Source organism: Elephas maximus, chromosome 10 (assembly GCF_024166365.1).
Source record: "Elephas maximus indicus isolate mEleMax1 chromosome 10, mEleMax1 primary haplotype, whole genome shotgun sequence".
NCBI lineage: Eukaryota > Metazoa > Chordata > Mammalia > Proboscidea > Elephantidae > Elephas > Elephas maximus.
In genome coordinates, this window is record NC_064828.1 from 107,474,308 (window position 1) to 107,495,068 (window position 20,761).

The 20,761-nt window shown below is 50.4% G+C and overlaps 1 pseudogene; it reads right to left on the bottom strand.

The window, feature by feature from the left end:
- Positions 1-19,557: 19,557 nt before the first annotated feature.
- LOC126083712 (40S ribosomal protein S3a-like) lies at positions 19,558-20,471 on the bottom strand (annotated as a pseudogene).
- Positions 20,472-20,761: the final 290 nt, after the last annotated feature.

The window sequence follows — 20,761 nt, forward strand, 5'->3', positions numbered from 1 at the left end:
ACTCTTAACCACTGCGCCAACAGGGAAAATGGGTTGGTTGTCCCTGCTCATTCCTTTAAAATGGCTTTTCTTCCTGCCTTCTGCCTTCCGAGCCTAATTGTGTTCGGGGGCTAATCAATTCCAGGCGTGAGGGGGGCAGACTCCTGAGGTAGAAACTCTGCTCTCGGTGCTGTGAGGACAAATGGACATACCCCCTCCCTTCGCAGTTCTATCAGATGACAAGATGCAGGTGGGAGGTGGGCTCCCTCTACCACAATGAAGAAAGTAAACTCTAATAGCTAGTGCAGCTTTTAAGAGGCTCTTGGGCATGGCCACCACCCATCTGTCAGTGTGTACTACGGTGGCGGCTTGCGTGTTGCTCTGATGCTGGAAGCTGTGCCACCGGAATTTCAAATACCAGTAGCATCACTCATGGTGGACAGGTTTCAGTGGAGCTTCCAGACTAGGAAGAAAGGCCTGGCAATCTACTGCTGAAAATTAGCCAGTGAAAACCCTATGGATCTCAACAGAACATTGTCTGATACAGTGCTGGGAGGTGAGCCCCCCAGGCTGGAAGGCAACAACAGACTCAAGCATGCAGAGAAGGACACTGTGCTTGGTAAAGTAGAGGGTCAGCGAAAAAGAGGAAGACTCTCAACGAGATGGATTGACACAGTGGCTGCAACAATGGGCTTATACATAACAAGGACTGTGAGGGTGGTGCAGGACTGGGCAGTGTTTTGTTCTTTGGTACATTGGGTGGCTATGAGTCAGAACCAACTTGACGGCACCTAACAACAATGACAACATGCAGTGATAGTGAGGATGGCTGTGATTCTCAGTGATTTGGCAGTCATGGTATAGTTTGCCAGCTGTATAATGATGTGATCACCTCCATGATGAGATTTGATATAATGTGATCACCTCCATGATGGGATCTGCTGTGAGTAGACAATCAGTTGAAAGCTTGTTTTCTTGGGGGTGTGGCCTGCGTCCAATATAGGTGGACTTTCTGGCAAGGCTCATTGGCTTTTTCTTGCTCTGGACCCTGCAGCTGGCTCCTGTTTATCCGACCTCTGGCTCTTGGGACTTGAGCTAGCAGCTTACCTATGATCTTGCTTGCTGATCTTGGGATTCATTGGTCTTTATAGGCTGTGAGCAAGAGCTCTGCTGTCTGACCTGCCAATCAGAGGAGGAACCATCCCCCACCTGTGATAAGAAGCCCAGCCTTGTCCGTGACCCTGCTCCACGGGTAAACATGCCAGGTCCTGATGTGGGATGGTGACAGCAAACCCCTGGATCACGGGGTTAGCAGAGGTTGCCCCCGGGAGAGAAAACCTGTGAGGATCAGGCAGCTGGGTCCCAGGTGGGTAAGAAGGTCCTGCCAGTAGGCCCACCAGGCAGGGTGGAATCTTGGGGACCAGTGACAGGAGGAGAGGGACCTGAGATTGCCTGGTCCAGAGGGTCCCCCCCAAGCACGTAGGTGTCTTGGGGAGACTGTTAGAAACCTCCCTTCCCAGGGTCCAGCCTAGACCCACAGGCCAGACTGCAAGGGCTCCCAGGACAGCTCCCTGGAGGCCTGCCCAGGACGAAACCTCTGTAACTGCTTATACCCTTTTCTACAGGAGCCTGTGGGAAGTGGTTCTGAGCACTCGCAGTAGGCCAGGCCCTGGGGAGCGACAGAACCCTCCGAGGTTGGAACAGCCTCACCGCAGCGGGGATGGGAGAGCCCCAGGGTGGTGGAGGGCTTCTCCCTTCAGTACAGGTCAGTGTCCTGATTCCGGGGCCCAGGCAGGACCCAACGCAGACAGAAGCTTCCAGATTTGGTCTTATCAGATGTTGCTCTGAGGGCAGCTGAGAGAGCTGACCTTCCTGATCCCTGGAGCCCTGCACAGGGCTCAGCCCAAGTTTGCTGAGTGGCTCAGTTCTGTTGAATGGCCCGCTTTGCCTGTCCTTCCACGGCTATTTGCCCGTATTGGGGAGCGTGCTTAATGCAAACGAATAAAGTCCTAATGGGGGAAACCCAGGCAGGATGGAAGCACCAGGCAGCGGGTACCAGTTCCCTGGACTTTCCTCAGTCCATGACCTTGAGTCCATCCCTGAGCCTCAGTTTCCCCAAGTCCGGCCTGAGAGGGCAGAACTAGCTGTGCCCAGCTGAAGCTTTAAAAAGGCTCTGGACAGAGGCAAGTTTGCCTCTTCCAGGCCCCTGGGGGGTTCATTTGCATTCTTGGAATAAAAATGTTGACTGTACTTCACCCTCAGCCAAACATTTAAATGCTTATGGGAGGTTTATTTTGGAGAAGGACCGCTCCCCAGTGCTGGCAGGGCAGCCATGCACCTCCCCTGGGGACAGGCAATCAGCCCCCTGCTGGGGCCGGAGCTGCCAGCCTGGGCAAGGGGGGTACACCACAGTCCAAAAGAGCCTCACACCAGGGGCTGTCGAGAGGCTGTTGGGAAATGTCTCATTTTTATATGTAAATAAATCATTTCCAGAGATTGCTCTGATCTCAGCAGGCTGCCGCTAAAATGTTTTAAGTGGGTCCTTTGCCACTGTAAACTTTGTTAAGCGTTATTATCAAGTTTGGTTCTGTTTTCTCTGCTGATTTCACAGAATGACTGGCTCCTAAGGCTGGAGGGAGCTTATAAGGCCTCTCCTGTTCTGGCTTGTACTCTGCTTGCATACCTCTGGGGATGGAGAGCTCACCATCTCCAGGCAGCCCACCACCTCCAGGCTGCCCATCCTGTGAGTGGACAGCACAGGTGGCCAGACAGGGCTTCCAAGTGGGTTGGAATCAGAACTTGTCCTACAGCTGTGGTGGCTGCTCCCTGGAGCCGCGCCCTGCTCTGGCCTCAGAGAACAAGCTTGCTTCCCTCTTCCCCAGGCCAACCTCCATGTGGGGGACCAGGCCTCTGACCTCCCTGGCAAGGCTGAAAACTTTCTTCATCACCTGGCCCTGGTCCCTCTCCACCCTCATCTGCTCGCCCCCCTTGCTCACCATGCTCCGAGCCTATCAGCCCTTCTGCTCCTCAGATACACCCAACACCACCCTGTCTGGGGCATGGCACTCACTGTTCCTCTGCCATGTCACCTACCAATGGCAAGCCAAACTCTAGAATGTCACCACCACGGAAGCAGGGACTGGGCCTGTGGTATTCAGTCACTGACCCAATGCACCATCAGAGAGCTAGCTCTCTGCTACACACATACATTCCAATATTTCCAGCTGCTTTTTCGGAAACGACTCGATAGCACTATTGTGCTTACACGTTTACTTACGACATCTGCCTCTTTCTCACTTAATTTGTGTTCAAGTCTTCTAATACTACAAAACTGAGAGTTCTTTGAAATTCAGATCCTATCTGTGCAGATTGTGTGACCCTCAGAGTGTTCAACCAAGACTTCCACCTGGAAGAGAGGCTCCAGCTCACCGCCAGGATGGCTACCACAATAATCCCAACAGCTGTCACAACCACCCCCACAACAAACAACACTCTAACAGCCGCTAATACTATGCCCACTCCACAACCCTAGTAACAGCCACAACTTCAACAGCCAAAACAACAGCTGCGATAACCACCCAAACTCCAGTGACCACAAATACAGCCCCAACAACAACCCTAACAACAACACCCACAGCAGCCGGTGTTTGTAGATCACCTTTTGTGGGTCCATCCCTGTACCAGGTGCTTGTCATACGTTAGCTCATTCAATCTTCCCAGCAGCCCTAGCAGGGAGATATGAACGCACTGTTTTTATCAAGGAAAACACTGAGGCTCAGAGAAGTAAACTGACTTGCCTGAGGTGAACATGGAGCCCTGGTGGCAGAGGGGTTAAACGGGTCCGCTGCTACCCAAAGGGTTGACGGTTCAAGTCCACCAGCCGCTCCTTGGAAACCACATGGGGCAGTTCTACTCTGTCCTATTGGGTCACTATGAGTCCGAATTGACTCAGCAGCGGCAACAGGTTAAGGTCAACATAATGAGCTCTGATAGCGAAATGGTTAAGCCCTTGGTGCTCCCTGAAAGGTCAGCAGTTTAAACCCACCAGCTGTCCCTCGGAGGGAAAAAGATATGGCCTTCTGCTTCCATAAAGATTACAGCCTTGGGAACTTTATGTAGTTCTACTCTGTCATAAGGGTCACTGTGTGTCAGAATTGACTTGATGGCAATGGGTTCAGGTTTTTTTTGTTAAGATCAATATAATTAATACCCATATTTCATTGATTGTAACACATTTCATCATCTTTCGAAAAGGGGTGCATCGTACAGCCAATGTGCAGACTGGTGACAGTCACAATCTGTCATTGCCTGCACGTGCGCATCAAGACTTGCAGAATGTGGGTAGAGGTTTAGGAAAAATCCCAAAGGCAACATGTGGGGCACTCACTGCGTCACCAATGTCTTTGATGGTCCCGTGCCGATACCATGTGGGCAAGCACGGATGCTTCCGAGACAAAACATAGCTCAGAAGAGTCGGGCTCTGAACGGGAAGTGTTAGAAACACCTCCATCAGTGATGCTGAGACTTGGCCAGAGGAATAGACGTCAGCTCGCATGTGTGGTGATGGACGGCAGAAACTCGGACCGCTGTGTTGATAGCTTAGAAAGGAGAGTTGTTTGTAGTTCAGACTTGGCCCAGATGTCTGCTTGCCCCTTTGGCTTGCTGGGCACTGTCTCTTCTGATTTAGAGTTCAAGATCTGCCAACTTGATTTCTGCAGTCACTTCTTCCCTTGCCAAATCCACAGCAGATTAGGGATCACAGGATGGGTGCGTGTCAGAATGGGGTCACCACTCCAGGCCCCTCAGGAGCTTAGTCTCTAGTTGGAGGACCTTGGACAAGTCATCTAGTCTTCCTGTCCTCAATTTGTTTTTTGTTTGTTTGTTTTTTATGGTGGCAAAATATATATAACATAAAATTTGCCACTTCAACAATTTTAAACATGGAGGCCCACAGGGAATCTTGGCTCCCAGGGCTGGATGGAAAGGGGCTGGGAGGGCCCTGCAGCCTCTCGGGGCTGGAGTCTGTCAGGGCACCGGTTGTGACTGCCATGCCAGCTGTGGGTCAGCTGCTGCAAGTTCCACAAGACCAAGGATTCTGGCAGTGGGAACAGGGAAGGTGGACGAGGCCTCAGGGGCTAGCTTGTCCCAGTCACTTCACAGGAAAAGGGACAGAGGCCAAGTGTTACGGATGGCGTTCCTTGGCTTACAGCTGCAGCATTGGTCTGTTGTCCGTGCCGTCCTTCCCTCTGTGGGTCTCGGTGTCCCTTCTCTTTTACCGGACATTACTCAGATTGGATTAGGGCCACCTGCCTCCCCACATTTCAATATGGTCTCATGTTAACTTAATTGATCACACCTTCAAAGACCCTATTTTCTGAAAAGGTCACATTCACAAAGTACCAGGGGTTAGGACTTCACCTCATGGAGGGTCTTACTTTCTTTCACTGATCCTCTCTTTTACCAACCATGGTGTCCTTCTCCAGGGACTGGTCTTTCCTGATAACGTGTTCAAAGTACATGAGACCAAGTCTCATCACCCTGCTTCTAGGGAGCATTCTGGCTATACTTCTTCAAAACAGATCTCTTTGTTCTTCTGGAAGTCCACGGTATATTCAATATTCTTCGCCAGCACCATAATTCAAAGGCATCAGTCCTTCTTCCTTCTTCGGTCTTCCTTATTCATTGTCCATCTTTCTCATGCAAATGAGGTGACTAAAAATACCATGGCTTGGGTCAGGTGCACCTTAGTCCTCAAAGTGACATCTTTGCTTTTTAACACTTTAAAGAGATCTTTTGCAGTAGATTTGCTCAGTGTAATATGTCATTTGATTTCTTAACTGCTGCTTCCATGGGTGTTGATTGTGGATCCAAGTAAAACGAAATCCTTGCAACTTCTCTGTCTTTTCTCCATTTATCATGATGTTGTTTATTGGTCCAGTTGTGAGAATTTTTGTTTTCTTTATGCTGAGGTGTAATCCAGCTAAAGGCTGTGGTCTTTGATCTTTATCAGCTGGTGCTTCAAGTCCTCTTCAATTTCAGGAAGCAAGGTCGTGTCATCTGCATATCACAGGTTGTTAATGAGTCTCCCTCCAATCCTGATGCACTGTTCTTCATATAGTCCAGCTTCTCAGATTATTGGTGGCCCTATAACACTAAGATACCCAGAGAGGGGAGCAGTTTGCCACGTACCACAGCATGTTGGGCTAGAACTCAGGTCTCCTGATTCATGGCTCTTCTCATTCTCTCAGGAGCTACAGGGAGTAGGCACTCCAGGTGTGGAGGGGTGACCAGAAGCTCAGTGACCAGTGGCATGTCCATGGAAGGCCAGGCTGCTCTCCACAGAGTGCCTGCTTTGCATAGATAGCTCTCAGAGTAATCTAAGTGAACGGCAGTGCCTGGAGCTGGGCAGTACATAGCCTGTGGAACTGTATGCAGCAACCCTGGCTGGAATATCCATGCAATGTATTCTGCTGGTAGTGTCAAGGGCAGATTTAGATGTGACCGATGTGCAGTGTAGATGTCCCCATTGTTCTTGTTAGCTGCGGTTTTTCTAAGGAATGGGGATATACCACTCTGGAAGATCCATGCCAGAAGAGTCTTTTGAGGCCACCTGTTGTTGTTATTAGGTGCGTCGAGTTGGTTCTGACTCATAGCGACCCTGTGTGCAACAAAATGAAACACTGCCCGATCCTGCCCCATCCTCACAATCTTTGCTGCTCTTGAGCTCATTGTTGCAGCCACTGTGTCCGTTCATCCCATTGAGGTTCTTCCTCTTTTTCACTGACCCTCTACTTTATCAAGCATGATGTCCTTCTCCAGGGACTGATCCCTCCTGATAACATGTCCAAAGTATATGAGACGAAGTCTCACCATCTTTGCTTCTAAGGAGCACTCTGGCTGTACTTCTTTCAACACAGACTTGTTCATTCTTCTGGCGGTCCATGGTATATTCAATATTCTTCTCCAACACCATACATAATTCCAAGACAACAATTCTTCAGTCTTCCTATCCATTGTCCAGCTTTCGCATGCATATGGGGTGACTGAAATACCATGGCTTGGGTCAGGCACGTCTTAGTCCTCAAAGCGATATCCTTACTTTTCAACACTTTAAAGAGCTTTTTGCAGCAGATTCTCCTAAAACAATATGTCGTCTGACTTCTTGACTGCTGCTTCCATGAGGCCACCTCATCTGCCCTTTTTACTATATCAGTAAGAAAAGTAAGGCTAAGAGAGGGCTTAGTGGTAGTTCAGTAGCACAGCTCTCACCTTCCACCTGGGAGACCTGGTCCAATTCCTGACCAACGTGCCTCGTGTGCAGCCACCACCTACCTTTCAGCAAAAGCTTGGGTGTTGCTATGATGCTGAACAGGTTTCGGCGGAGCTTCCGGACTAAGGCAGACTAGGAAGAAAGGCCTGGTGTTCTACATTTGAAAATCAGCCAATGAAAACCCCATGGGTCACAACGGTCTGATCCACAAATGGCCATGGGGCTGGTGCAGGACTGGCAGCGTTTCCTTCCATTGTGCATGAGGTCTCCAGGAGTCAGGGGCTGACTCAAGGCAGCAAGGCTGACAGAAGGGAAGGAACTTGTCCACGGTCATACAGCGGGTTGGTTTCAACCATTCTGCATTTCCTCTGCAGACCTCGCCTTGGCCTCGGAAGTTTCCCGGAGCTGCCTGTGGTTTCCACCCACACCAGGGCCCACCCCATCATCTCTGACCTCCAGGACTGGGCTTCTCTGCACCCTCTCCTCTTCCATCCATTCTGCACGGCACTACCAAGAGGATTTTTCTAAAACACTGCTGTCCTCACATTTCTCCTGCTCCCCTCTCTAGCCCATCCTCCTCCCTGCTGCAGCAGACTTCTCTTCCTGAGCTCAGACCACCTCCACAAGCCCTCCCACTCTCAGTGGGAGCAGCCGCATCCTTCAGCCAGCTTCACCCGGCCTCTCCCACTTTCCCTCCTGCCACCCTGCCCTCCCGGCCAATTCTGCCAGGAGGCAGACTCTGCCTCTTCAAGGGCTCAGCTTGGCTCTGCCTCCCACCCCTGCGGCCTCTGGCTTCTGGGTTATAGCAATGGCCACTATCTGACCTTTGATATGAATTGAATTGTGTTCACCCAAAATATGTGTTGGAATCCTAACCTCTATACCTGTGGGTGTAATCCCATTTGGGAATAGGACTTTCTTTGTGGGATATTAAAAGAGCAGATGAGACACAGAGCAAGCAAGCACAAACCGGAAGACAGATGCGACAGGAAGATCACCAAAGAGCCAAAAAACGCCGGAGCTAGAGAAGCTGAGACAAGGATTTTCCCCAGAGCTGACAGAGAGCCAGTGCCCTGAATGCCGACTCCTAGCTTCCTGAACTGTGAGAAAATAAATTTCTGTTACAGCAGCACTAGATAACTAAGACAGCCTCCTTGTCCCCAGTCCTTGTCCTCATGGAGCTTAAAAGTCTTCAGGAACCCTTATGGGTTTCTGTGTGAAATCCGAAAGCAAGACCTGGCTTCTGGACCCTTCCAGGCCAACCTGCTGAGCTCCCCTGTGTCATCACCCACCACCCGCTCCTTCTCTCAAGCCCAGTCCCATATATGTGGTTGTCACCAGGTGCCTGCAGGTCCCTGTACCTGAGCAAACACTGCCCTGCCTTCCTGCATCACTCCTTCACCCACTAACTTCTCTTCACCCTGAAGCCCTAGTGCAAACGTCCCCTCCTTCAAGAGTCCTTTCTTGAACCCCCAGTGGGATTTTAATTCCTCAAGGACAATGACCCTCAATCTTCTCTACTGTGCCAGGGCAGTGACATGGGACACATGCCCACGGGTTGGATGTGTTTGCTTTAACTCCACCCTGGATCATTCCAGAAAGTCTGTGAGCCTGCAAGTGAGAGAGATGTTTGGGTAGGAATAAAGGGAGGTCTGCTTTCATTTGTGAGGAAATCGCCAGCCAGCACCAGGCAGTGGCTGCGAACAGTTGCCTTGTGCCTCACAGCAGATTATGCCATAGGCGTGTTCCACAGCCCCAGATGGTGACACTCTGCGTCACCACTTTCCACACCAGGCTGACTGTGAGCCCCCAGTGCTGCGAGGTGACATCTGCGTGTCCCTCTCAGAGGAGGCAGGTGAGTGGAGCGGGAGAGCACTGGGCTGGGGTCAGGCTGGGTTTCGAGTCCCAGGTGGCTGAGACACTCTTCCCCTTGTGAGTATTCTAATGTGGAGACCACAGTATTCTAATGTGGAGACCACAGACACAGCCAAATCCACTCGCCTTCCTCAGAGGCCTCACCTGTGGGTTTGCCAGCTGCCCTGCTCCTCAGCTGTGCGCCTCAGACCCGGCAGAGCACCAGTATCAGCCCTGAGCCTCCAGGAACGCAGAGCCCCTGGTCCCGCTCTCGGCCCCCCAAACCTGTGGCTGCAGAAGTGGGGGTCAGGACTGGTGCATTAACAAGTTCCCAGGGGCTTCTGATCCAGGCCTGGCATTTGGGAACTCCTGCACACAGTTCCCACAGGGCTCCACACCCACTATTGTCACAGTAACTCTGAGGCAGGTGGCTATTAGGGCACCTATTCACAGGTGAGCAAAGGGAGACTCAGAGGTAGGAGGTGACTTGCTCAAGCTTGCACAGCCAGGACATATCCTCTCTGCAGAGGATATGTACCCTTGCTCCAAACCCATTGCTGTCAAGTGGATTCTGAATCACAGAGACCCTATAGGATGAAGTAGAACTGCCCCATAGGGTTTCCTAGAAATAGCTCGTGGATTCGAACTGTCAACCTTTTGGTCAGCAGCTGATCACTTAACCATTGTGCCAGCAGGGCTCATCTGTTGCTCCGGCACCCCTGAAATTTTAAGACCTGAATGTTACTTTTTCGGCTGATTGAACCATCTCTGAGCCTCCATTCCTAGAGCCCCTAGAAGAGAAGGGAGCCCCCCCGTTTGAGTCATGGGGCCACCTGGTGGCAGCCCTGAGAACTGCAGGCGGGTACCCAGGTGGACACAGCAGGCCTGACCTGTGGCAGCCCTAGGACCCCCTTCCGTCCTGGGACAAAAAGCCCACTCCCTTTATTACAGTGACAGAACGGCTCCACCAGAGGCACCAAGGCCATTTGAGGGGTTTACTCTTTTTTATTCAGGTTTAGAATCAAGTGTTTCAGAGTCATGCCTGGCTCAGCTCCAAGCAAGCCTCTGGGCCTCAGTTTCCCCACCTGCAATTAAAAGGCTAGATCAGATCTCTGGGGACCATCCTGGCTCTGAAAATCTCTTATGTCATGATTAGGGACGGCTGAGGACACTTTGACAGGATTAACGTGATTCTTTTTCAGGTTTTTTGGGGATTTAGGAGCAGTTGCAGACACCTCGAGCTTGGAAACGTGTTTCGCCCACTTCACGGGCAGAGCGAGCTTGGTTCTCCTCATGGACTCTTGTATTCACCAGGCACTTTTTGAAGATGTTCAGATTAAAGTCTAATTGAAAAATGAGCCTGTAGCTCCAGGGCAGGGATGAGGGGCAGCAGGGCCAGGGCTGCTGACTTAATCAGCTTTGTGGTATTAACAACAGGCCAGGCAGCCGCAGGAAGGGAGCCGGTTCACTGCCATGCTGACACTTTCCAGCCGATGGGCTTTTCTTCTTCTTTGTTTTTCACTGCAGACAAACTCCACTTGGGCATTTTTCCTCCATTCCAGCGAATTCCCTGGAGTGAGATAAACATATGGGCTGAAGACAGATTTTGTTGTCTTCTTTCTAAAAGGCTGGAGCAGAAAAGTGCTGCACTAGACTGTGACCTGAGAAGACGGGCTGGCTTATCATCAAGATTCCCCCTGCCTGAGGGGCTGCCCACCCCACAGAGCCAGCTCTTCCCATTCTGGAGGTGGAGACAGTGTTGCTCAAGGCAGGAAGGCACCCCCTTTCTCTCTCCTGTCTCTCTTCCTCTCCCCTACTCTGGCTGTCTCTCAAACACACACTCTCTTCTCCCCTCCCTTCCCTCCTCCCCTCCTCTCCTTCCCTTTTACCCAAAAGGTACAAAACAGTGCAACCATCACAGACGTGAAGCCCCCTCCCCCCACCCAGCCCAGGAAAGGAAAGGCCAATGACGTTGCTGGGACCCTGCTCTCTCCCAAATGCTGGCATCCAAAGGTGTCTGGCCTGGGCCTTTTCCTTCATTTTAGTTTTGGGAGTCCATGGATGGTGCAAACAGCAGCTAGGCTGCTAACCAATAGGTTGACAGGTTCAGTCCATCCAGAGACACCTCGGAAGAAAGGCCTGGCGACTTACTTCCAAAAAATCGGTCATCGAAAACTGTACGGAGCACAGTTCTTCTACTCTGGCACACTTGGGGTCATCATGTATCTGCACCCAAACATGTTGATAAGGAAACACTTCCTACCCAAGCTGGTGGGAGTCTGGGCTGTCTGGGCTATCCATGGCTGTTGTGGTGCAATGAGTTCTTATATGGTCTTTCTAGCCCTGGATTGGTTGGTTTACTACCCATAGAAGAGGCTTACAAATGATTGGTCCATTTATGAACTGTGATAGAGCTGACCTTTATTGGGATTGGCTGAGAGGCCCTGCCCAGTCTGGCCTTTACCTGGATTGGTCAGGGAGCTTGCCATGGAATTAACAAAGAGTACATGGGCTAGCCTATAAAAACCCTAGAACGCCAGAGCCTCAGATGGGGCTTCCTGATTGACAAGAGCCAGGAGGGGTATGTGCAGCTCTGCGCTACAACCCTCCCAGACCAGGTAAACCTGTGATGGCAATGAAGGCAGTGGCTGCAGCGGTACCAGAAGCAGAAACAATGAGCAGACCCAGACGATGGCAGCAGAGTATAGAGGCCGAGCCCTGGCTGAGAGAATCAACCAATAGCCAAGCCTGCCAAGTGACATCATGGAGTTTCCTGTTTGAAAGCTTTCCGATGGGTGAGAATGATCATTGGTTTTCAGGAAGCCTAAGTGGGTCTGCTCTTAGACACTGAGGCTCAGTGCTGGGACCCCTCCCAAACCTTGCCCTGGGCGTCTATTCATTTCTGTTTATATCCTTCTCTGTTATCAAAGGTGTTATTCTAGTTATGTTGTTTCCCTGAGCTTTTTTTTTGTGACTGTTTCAATGAATTATCAAACCCAATAGAGAAAGAGGGCCATGGGAGGAACGGCTGGTGTCAGAAATGGTTGAGAAGTTGGAGAAAGGGGGTATACATTTTTTTTAAGAGTTTTTTTTTTTTTTAACTGTACTTTAAATGAAGGTTTACAGATCAAACTAGCTTCTCATTAAACAGTACACATATTGTTTCATGACATCGGTTAACAAGCCCACCACATGTCAACACTCTCCCTTCTCGACCTTGACTTCCCTATCACCAGCTTTCCTGTCCTTGCCCCTGGGCTGGTGTGCCAGTTTAGTCTTGTTTTGTTTTATGGGCCTGTCCAGTCTTTGGCCGAAATGTGACTTAGGAGTGACTTCATTACCAAGTTCAAAGGGTATCCAGGAGCCATACGCTCAGGGTTTCTCCAGTCTCTGTCAGGCCAGCAAGTCTGGTCTTTTTGTGAGTTAGAATTTTGTTCCACATTTTTCTCCAGCTCTGTCCAGGACCCTCTATTGTGATCCCTGCCAGAGCAGTCAGTGGTGGTAGCCGGGCACCATCTAGTTGTACTGGACTCAGTCTGGTGGAGGCTGTGGTCCATTAGTCCTTTGGACTAATCTTTCCCTTGTGTCTTTAGTTTTCTTCATTCTCCGTTGCTTAAGGGGTGAGACCAGTGGAGAATCTTAGATGGCTTCCACACGGGCTTTTAAGACCTCACATGCTACTCACCAAAGTAGAATGTAGAACATTTTCTTTATAAACTATGTTATGCCAATTGAGCTAGATGTTCCCTGAGACCATGGTCCCCACAGCCCTCAGCCCTCAGCCCTCAGCCCTCAGCCCTCAGCCCTCAGCCCTCAGCCCTCAGCCCTCAGCCCTCAGCCCTCAGCCCTCAGCCTAGCAATTCGATTCCTCAGGGAGTTTGAATGTGTCTATGGAGCTTCCATGACCTTGCCTTGTACAAGTTGTGCTGGCTTCTCCAGTATCATGTATGGTCTTAGGAAAAAAAAAACCAAACCTGTTGTTGTCGAGTCAATTTCGACTCGTAGCGACCCTATAGGACAGAGTAGACTGTCTCATAGAGTTTCCAAGGAGCACCTGGTGGATTCAAACAGCCAACCTTTTGGTTAGCAGCTGTAGCACTTAACCTCTACACCACCAGGGTTTCCAGAGGGGGGTACAGTTGACCTCTGTCTCATGTGAGCCAGCTTGGTGCTGATCCTTACAGTCAGAGTTAAGTTACAGCTGTGTTTCTAATTGTCACATTTTCTCCTGAGTGGCAACCCCTCCATCAGCCTGAAATACTTACAAACACATGTAGTCCCAAGACAGGACTGGGCCAGCTTAACTTGGCTTCTCAAGGAGGTCTGAGGTCCACAAGCGACTGAGGGTGGAATGGCTTAAGGGCAGGACGTGTGATCTTGTTAGGGCCACTGTAGGAGGAGACATTCTCAGACTTCTGAGGGAGAGGAAGAGAGGAGTAGGCCATTATAGAATAAGGAAATTATAGAATGAGGAAAACACCCAGCCCAGGGTCCTGAGGGCCCAGCTTGTCCCACCGACCGGGGTCAACTTGAAGCCTATTTTATTTCCCTATCTCTTCCCGCCGGCTCCAGGATGTGCAGTTTGGCGAGGCTGAGGTGCCCTCTACTGGCCGCTTTGGGTCCTGCACCTCAGAGAGCTCAGCAGGGAGCTGAGACCTGCCTCCAGTCTCTTGGTTAGCAGCGGAGCGCATTAACCCTTGGCGCCACTCAGGGACTTCCCATAGATCATACTATTACTTTGGAATGTGTTCCTTCCGGACTTTGTCCAAGTATTCCCTTTTACTTTATTTTCCCTTTTCTCTCTGTTGTGTTTAAGATAAATGGGCCATATTTTCCCTTTTCTCTTTGTTGTGTTCAACATAAATGGGCCATACTGTTCCCATAATTCTGTACCTTTTTTTTTTTTTTAAGGAAATAATCCATCTTGAGGACCCTCTAAGTCAGCGCCTGCAGGTCTCTATCATTCTTTTTCATGGCTGCAAAGCGTTCCATACCATAGCACTACTGCATTGCATAAATCCTAGGGGGGTGTGTGTGTGTTTGCAGCTGCCGAGATCTCTGCAGGCATCCTCGTGCGCACCTCTTTGTGCCCACGTGCACATATTTTTGTAGAAGTGACTCTTAGAAGTGGAAATTGCTGAGTCTAAGGGCATATCCATTTTATGGTTTAATAAATAAAATAGCTTCTGTCAAAATATCCTCCAAAAAGCTGTTATCAATGTATAACAATTTCTCCACATCTTTGGCAGCACTGGGTGTTATTAGACTTTTTTTTTATTTTGACATATTTGATCATCTGAACCTGAAATCTGGTAAAACGGATTTCAGAGAAGGGAGGTTTGGGAAGGGCACGTGGGTGCCCTTATAAAAGGAGCCAACAGAGCAACTTCCTTCTCCTTGGCAGCGAAGGGAGGGGCCCTCCCTGAAGTCCCTCTAAGCCCTCGGTCCCTGGCCCAGAGCCTAGGCCTCTCAGCAGATTACCTAGGGGCAGAGGACCAGAGCCCCGAGAAGCTTGGGGGGCTGATTTGCCTCTGGCAACATTTCCAGCCCTGGTGAAATGCCGGGGAATTTTTAAGGAAGCAGCTCTGTCCTGCTCTGAGACTTTCGGTGAGGGAGACCATGCATTGGGGAGTACCGGAGAGTTACATCCTTGGCTAGGCACAGCATGGTGAAGGGAATAGGAAGCAAAATGTCATGTCCTGAAAGAACCAATGGCCACGGTGCATAAAAATGCCTTCTGAGAAGGTTTGAGGCATCTCCAGATGGTGCAGGTGGTTGACGCACTCAGCTGCTAGCTTCCAGTCCACCCAGAGGTGCCTCGGACAAAGGCCTGGAGATCTACTTCTGAAGAATCAACTATTGGAAACACTATGGAGGACAGTTCTACTCTGACACACATGGGGGCGTCATGACTCAGAGCTGACTCAACAGCAACCAGGGGAAGGTGTCTTCAGGGATCCACAGGGCCTGCAGAGGTGGACGGCTGGAGTGCCCTGGGACCTAACCTCTTATTCCATACCATCTCCCCGCAAACCTCACCTGGACCAGGTGCATTCTGTTTGGAGAATCAAATGTAGAAATAGCTTGTCATTTTTGTATCTAGAAAAATCTGGAGAAGGGGGACAGCACAATCCCAATCTCGATGCAGAGCCACACTCATCCCAGATCCAGAGACATTCTTGGCCTGCGACCTCAGGGAGAAGCAAACAGCAGGGCCACGGTGCTTGGATCATTCTTCAGACTTTAATCTTCTAGAAGCCCAGGGTAGCAACCAGGGTTTGCTGGCTTGGTTGTCTTCCTGTGTTTATGTTAATAGGCCTTAAACAAGGGTCTTAAAATGACTTACGGAAAAGCCAAGGCAAGGGAGGGGGCAGGCAGGCCTTGGCAGGGTCAACCACCAAGTGGAGGGCAGTGGGGGTCCCATGGGGACTCTCATTATTGACCAGGAACCTGATGGGTCTTGAAAATGCATCAGCAAGAAGGTCAGGCAGGGAGCGTGTGCTGGAGAATGAGAATTGAACACTCACTGGACAGAGCCAAAGACCAATGGCTTTGGAAAGATGGGAATACTGGAGCTAACATGTATCCTCAGTGTCAACATGATACCTCAGAGTTTCCACCAGCTTCCGTCTTTAGTCCCTCATGCATTCTTCATCCTCCAAGGGTAGCAGAGTAGGTATTATCGTTCCCATTTACTACTGAGGCATCTGTGTCTAGTGAAGGGGATGCCTTACCCCAGGTTGCACCCCTACCCCAGAAGCGTGGGTTTCCCTGTGGCTCATGAGAACCAGCAGGCCTTCGTTGCCTGGCCAACTCCTACGCATCCCTTAGGACCCCAATCAGGTGCGATGGCCAGAAGATGTCCCTGAGCCTCCTGTCCTCAGCCCCCGTTTGCTTCCCAACGAACACACAGATACACAAGACGTGTCACTACCTGTCATGATCGTGTCTCTCTCCCCACTGGATGGTGCACTCCTGGAAGACAGAGGCCGTGTCTGATGAGTCTTCACACCTCCGCCTCCCTCCCCCATCACCTTGAAGCCTCTCCCCCGAGCCCGTGCTGAGCAGATGTTTGTGGAACGGATGATTGGGGGTGTAGGTGGGTGCAAAGAAACGACCCGCAGAGCTCACTGCACTCCTGACGCAAAGGCAGGGAGAACGCCTGCCACCGTGAACCACCCTCTTAGCTGAAAGAGCGTGAGGTTTTGGAGGAGCCTAGCTCTGCTCAGGAAAAGAACAGACAATCCTGAAGGCAGGTGGAGAAAGGAGAAGAATCAGCAGGGGCTCCGAAGCCCCCTGAAGGTGCTGAGGGTGGGGCTCTCGTCAGGATTCTGAAGGAGCAGAACAGTGACCACGGGGCAGATGGGAAAGGCTCCATTGCCCAGAAACGCAGGAGGCCAAGTGCGCCCCCTCGTGGTCGCTTGAGGCCAAGCCTGGAGCTCAGAGAAGAATCCTGCGTTTTCGTCTTTCCGTAGCCCGTTGCCGTCTGTTCCAACTCCTGGCAGCCAACTGTGTGCAGAGTAGAAATGCACTGCATAGGGTTTTCATGGCTGTGACCTTTTGGAAGCAGATCACCAGGTCTTTCTTCTGAGGTGCCTCTGGGTGGGTTTGAACCCCCAGCCTTTTGGTTAGTAGCCAAGTGCTTAACCCATTCGTTCCACCCAGGGGCTCTCTTTCAGGTAAGGGGGCAAAAAATGGGTTCAGGAAGAGGAGGAAAGGACCACTGGTCTTGGAGTCAGGATACCAGTCCCAACCGTGCCACTAAGTCACCAGCTTTCTTTGGGCAAGCCCTTTTTCCTCTCTGAGCCTCAGACACCTATCACTGATGGAGCGCTGATCCTGAACTAAGCTCAGGCCAGGTCCTGAACTAAGCACTCTGTGTGCACTACCTTAGCCAACTGAGGACATGGAGGGAAGGTGCTAGCTGACAGAGGAGGACACTGAGGCTCAGAGAGGTTAAGTGACTTACCCATGGCCACCCAGCTGCTCAGTGGCAGAGTTGGGACTTGAAGCCCAGTGTTTCTCATGGTCTTTGACTGTCCGTGGTCCAAGGGCTCTGTGGGAGAAAAAAGATTGACAGGAGGCATTGGGGTCCTGGCAGGGTGCCAAGGGAGGGGTTGAAGACCCAGTTGATGGGAGATTCAGGCTTAGAGAGACCTCATAGCAGAATGCATAGTCTTTGCAGGGGAAGAAATTATGGCACCGCTCAATTAGCCATCAAAGCAATGTTCTCTGCCCACCCAGAAAATTGTTTGAAAACATATTCAACGGAAGCATCATCTGTCTTCTGTGAACTTGTTTATTAATCTCACATCTGCCCACACCAAGTTTGCTGCCTCTGAGTAGCCCAGCAGTTCTTGAATATCTATATGTCCACCCACTCACCCATCCACCATTCATCCATTCACCTACCCACACACCCATCCATCCACCAACCCACCCATTCGCCCACCCACCCATCAATCACCCATCAACTTATCCATCTATCTACTCATCTACCTATCCACCCACATACGCATCCACCTTCCACCCACCCACCCACCCATACATCCATGCACAGCACCTACTCACTTACCCACCCACCCATCCTTTCACCCATCTACCATAAGAAAAATTACTGAGCCCTGAGCTACTGGTGCTTTATCCTCAGGAGCTTCAAATTAGCTATTATGATTCTCAAGCATGTAACCCAATAAACAAAAAGGTTTTGCATCAGTTATCTATGGCTACACACTCTTTAGCAGCTAAAGCAACAAGTATTTATCATGTCACACAGAGTCTGAGGGTCATCAACATGGGAGCAGCTTAGCTGGGCAACCGGCTCAGGGTCTTTCATGAGGTTACAGTTAGATGTCACCTGGGCTACAGTCACCTGAAGGCTTGACTGGGGCTGGAAGATCAGCTTCCAAGATGGCTCCCTCACATGGCTGTCAACAGGAGACCTCAGTTCTTCGCTGGTTGTTGGCAGAAGTCCTCTAGGTTCCTCATCACAGGGTTCTCCCGACAGGGCTGCTTGAGTATCCTCACAACATGGCAGCCGGCTTCCCCCAGAGCGAGTGATCCAAGGGAGCAAGGAGGAGCCTCCATGCCTCTTACATGTCTCTGAAGTTGCACCATCACTTTTGCTTTATTCTATTTACCCAAGGGGAGGGGACTTAGGCTCCTCTTCTTGAAGGGTTGAGTATAAAAGAATTTTTGGATATATTTTAAAACCACCGCGTGTGCGGTCAGTGCCGAGACAGAAGTGTGCAGGGTGCTGAGAAGACCGGGGGTAGGGAGCGTGGTCGGTTCTTCCAAGAAGAGTAGGGGGTTCAGGGAAGGCTTTATAGGGGCCTTTATAGGGGCTAGGCTGTACCCCTGACCTGCACTGTGACCTCGAACAAGTCCCTGCCCCTCTCTGGGTCTCTGTGTTATGTAAGTTGTTGTTGCTGGTTGCCGTCGAGTTGATCCCGTGTGTGCAGAGTAGAACTGCTCCAAAGGGTTTTCAAGGCTGTGACTTTTCAGAAGCAAATTGCCAAGTCTGTCTTCTGAGGCACCTCTGGGAACTGCCAACATTTCTGTTAGTAAAGTAGTTAACCACTTGCTCCATGCAGGGACACTGGAAATAAATGAAGACCACCCAGATGAGATCAGACAGAGGCTATTCATTGAGATCTTGCTCTAGCAAGGGAGATGGCCCCCATCACCTGCATTTGGCAGAGACCAAATGGGGGCAGGGGAGTAGGAAGCTTTATAGCAGAAAGAAGAGAGGGCTACACGTGTGCCCTGATTGGAGGGTGTGGCGTGGGGAAGCTGGCAGCAGGCTACCTAGAGGCAGGCATGTGAGGGCGATTGGTTTGGGGAGCACATTTGACTTTCTCTGGTAGGTCCTGAGTTGGAAGCTGGCTGTCATTGACCAAATCCTGACCATTCTGGGCCCAGCGCTGCAGAGGTCGTGGATCGGCGTCCCGTGGTGGTAGCTGCAGAGGTTAGGGGTTAGAGTTTATTGTCATTTTGTATATTCAGTCTCTTAGGGTCCTCCTCTGGAAAATGTAGGGGTTGGTTCACTCGGCTTTGAGGTCCAACCCAGCCCTGACATTCTAGAAAGCTGGATTCTCCCCCTGGAAATGAGGTGGACAGTGATGGAGATGTGCTGGATGGAGAAAGGATGGGCCGGTCAGCGGCTGCCAAGCCAGAGGCAAGTAGAGTTGAGAGAGAGACATGTGAGTGCACTCTAAGGGACCCTCCTCCTCATGGAGTCCCCTAATCCTATGCGACCCAGAAGCTTAGACTTATCTTAGGTATTGGTCTTTGGCATAAGAGTTTGCTTGGAGGAAAATTCTGTCTTGTTTTTGTTTTTTCAGGAGCAGCCCTTGTGAAGAAGGCTGATGTTAAACTAGGCCTTGAAGTGTGGGTTTGGGTTTTTTTGTTCTTTTTCCCACAAATTAGCTCTTTTAGTTGCCACCATTGAAAGTCTAAGCAGATTCTTGAACTGGTGGGTCATATGCATCAGCTCGTTCAATTTCAGCACCTGTCTCACCTCCAGTAGCTTTTTCCAGAATCACTGCCTTCACCATGAAGCTCCAAGAGTTTTCCCAACTCAAATTGGGCTTCTTCCACATTTTTATTTTTCTAAGGAATGCACGGTGGAGAGGATAAGTAGACTGGCAAGTCTTTTCTATGTCTTCCCCGGGGCTGTCTGGAATCAGTTTATTGACCACTTCTTTCAAGGCATTTGTCTTCGGATCTGGAAGACCTGATGGTACTAAGGGAGCCCTGGTGGCACAGCGGTTAAGTGTTTGGCTGCTAAACCAAAAGGTCAGCAGTTCAAATCCACCAACAACTCCTTGGAAACCCTAAGGGCCTGTTCTACTCTGTCCTACAGGTTTGCTATGAATTGGAATCGACTCAGTGACAATGGGTTTGGTTTGGGTTTATTGGTACAGAGCATGAGAGTCTTCTGAATCTGATTGTTGTGTTTTTTAGTAAAACCAACACAGAATAGATGAAGCAAATAACTGTTGGTCATCTTGGCAGCAACATGAGCTTCGATCATGGAGCACGTTCTGTCATGGGTGAGATCCATGCCACAGAAGTCGGTCAGGCAGTTTTTACCCTGAACACCCTCAGTAATTAGCCTGAATTTTCTAAATGCAACGTCATTGTTCCGCAGATCAGTAAGGCTCATTTCAAAAACATGACCCTTGAGGCCATCAGATGCAATTCTGGTTCCTTGAGTTGTGACCACTGTTTTCCCAATATTTCTTACATTGGACAAAGCTGATGCCTACACATAAGACCAGTCTTCCTTAGAAGATGGTTCAATCACTTTCTTCTTGGCTCCTCTTTTGCCACCTTTTGTAAGGGGCTTGTTCTTGCCAACCGCCATGGTGCTGCCCAGAGAGTCAGGAGGTGTGGTTTTGGTTTTGAGTGAATAAGGCGGTGAGACTCCCGGGGGGAAAACAGCTGGAGCAAAGGTGTGGCTGTGTGCTTCTCAGAGGAAAATGAGAGACATTTATTAAAAGCTTGCCCTGAGTCGCGTGTTGAGGTTAAATGTTTTCCTGGATGTTTAAGTCTCACGGGGATACCGCCAAGGGGGTGCCTTTACCCTCACTGACAGATAAGAGAGTTGAGACTCAGAGAGGTGTAGTGACTTACCATGGTCACAGATGTGGGAGT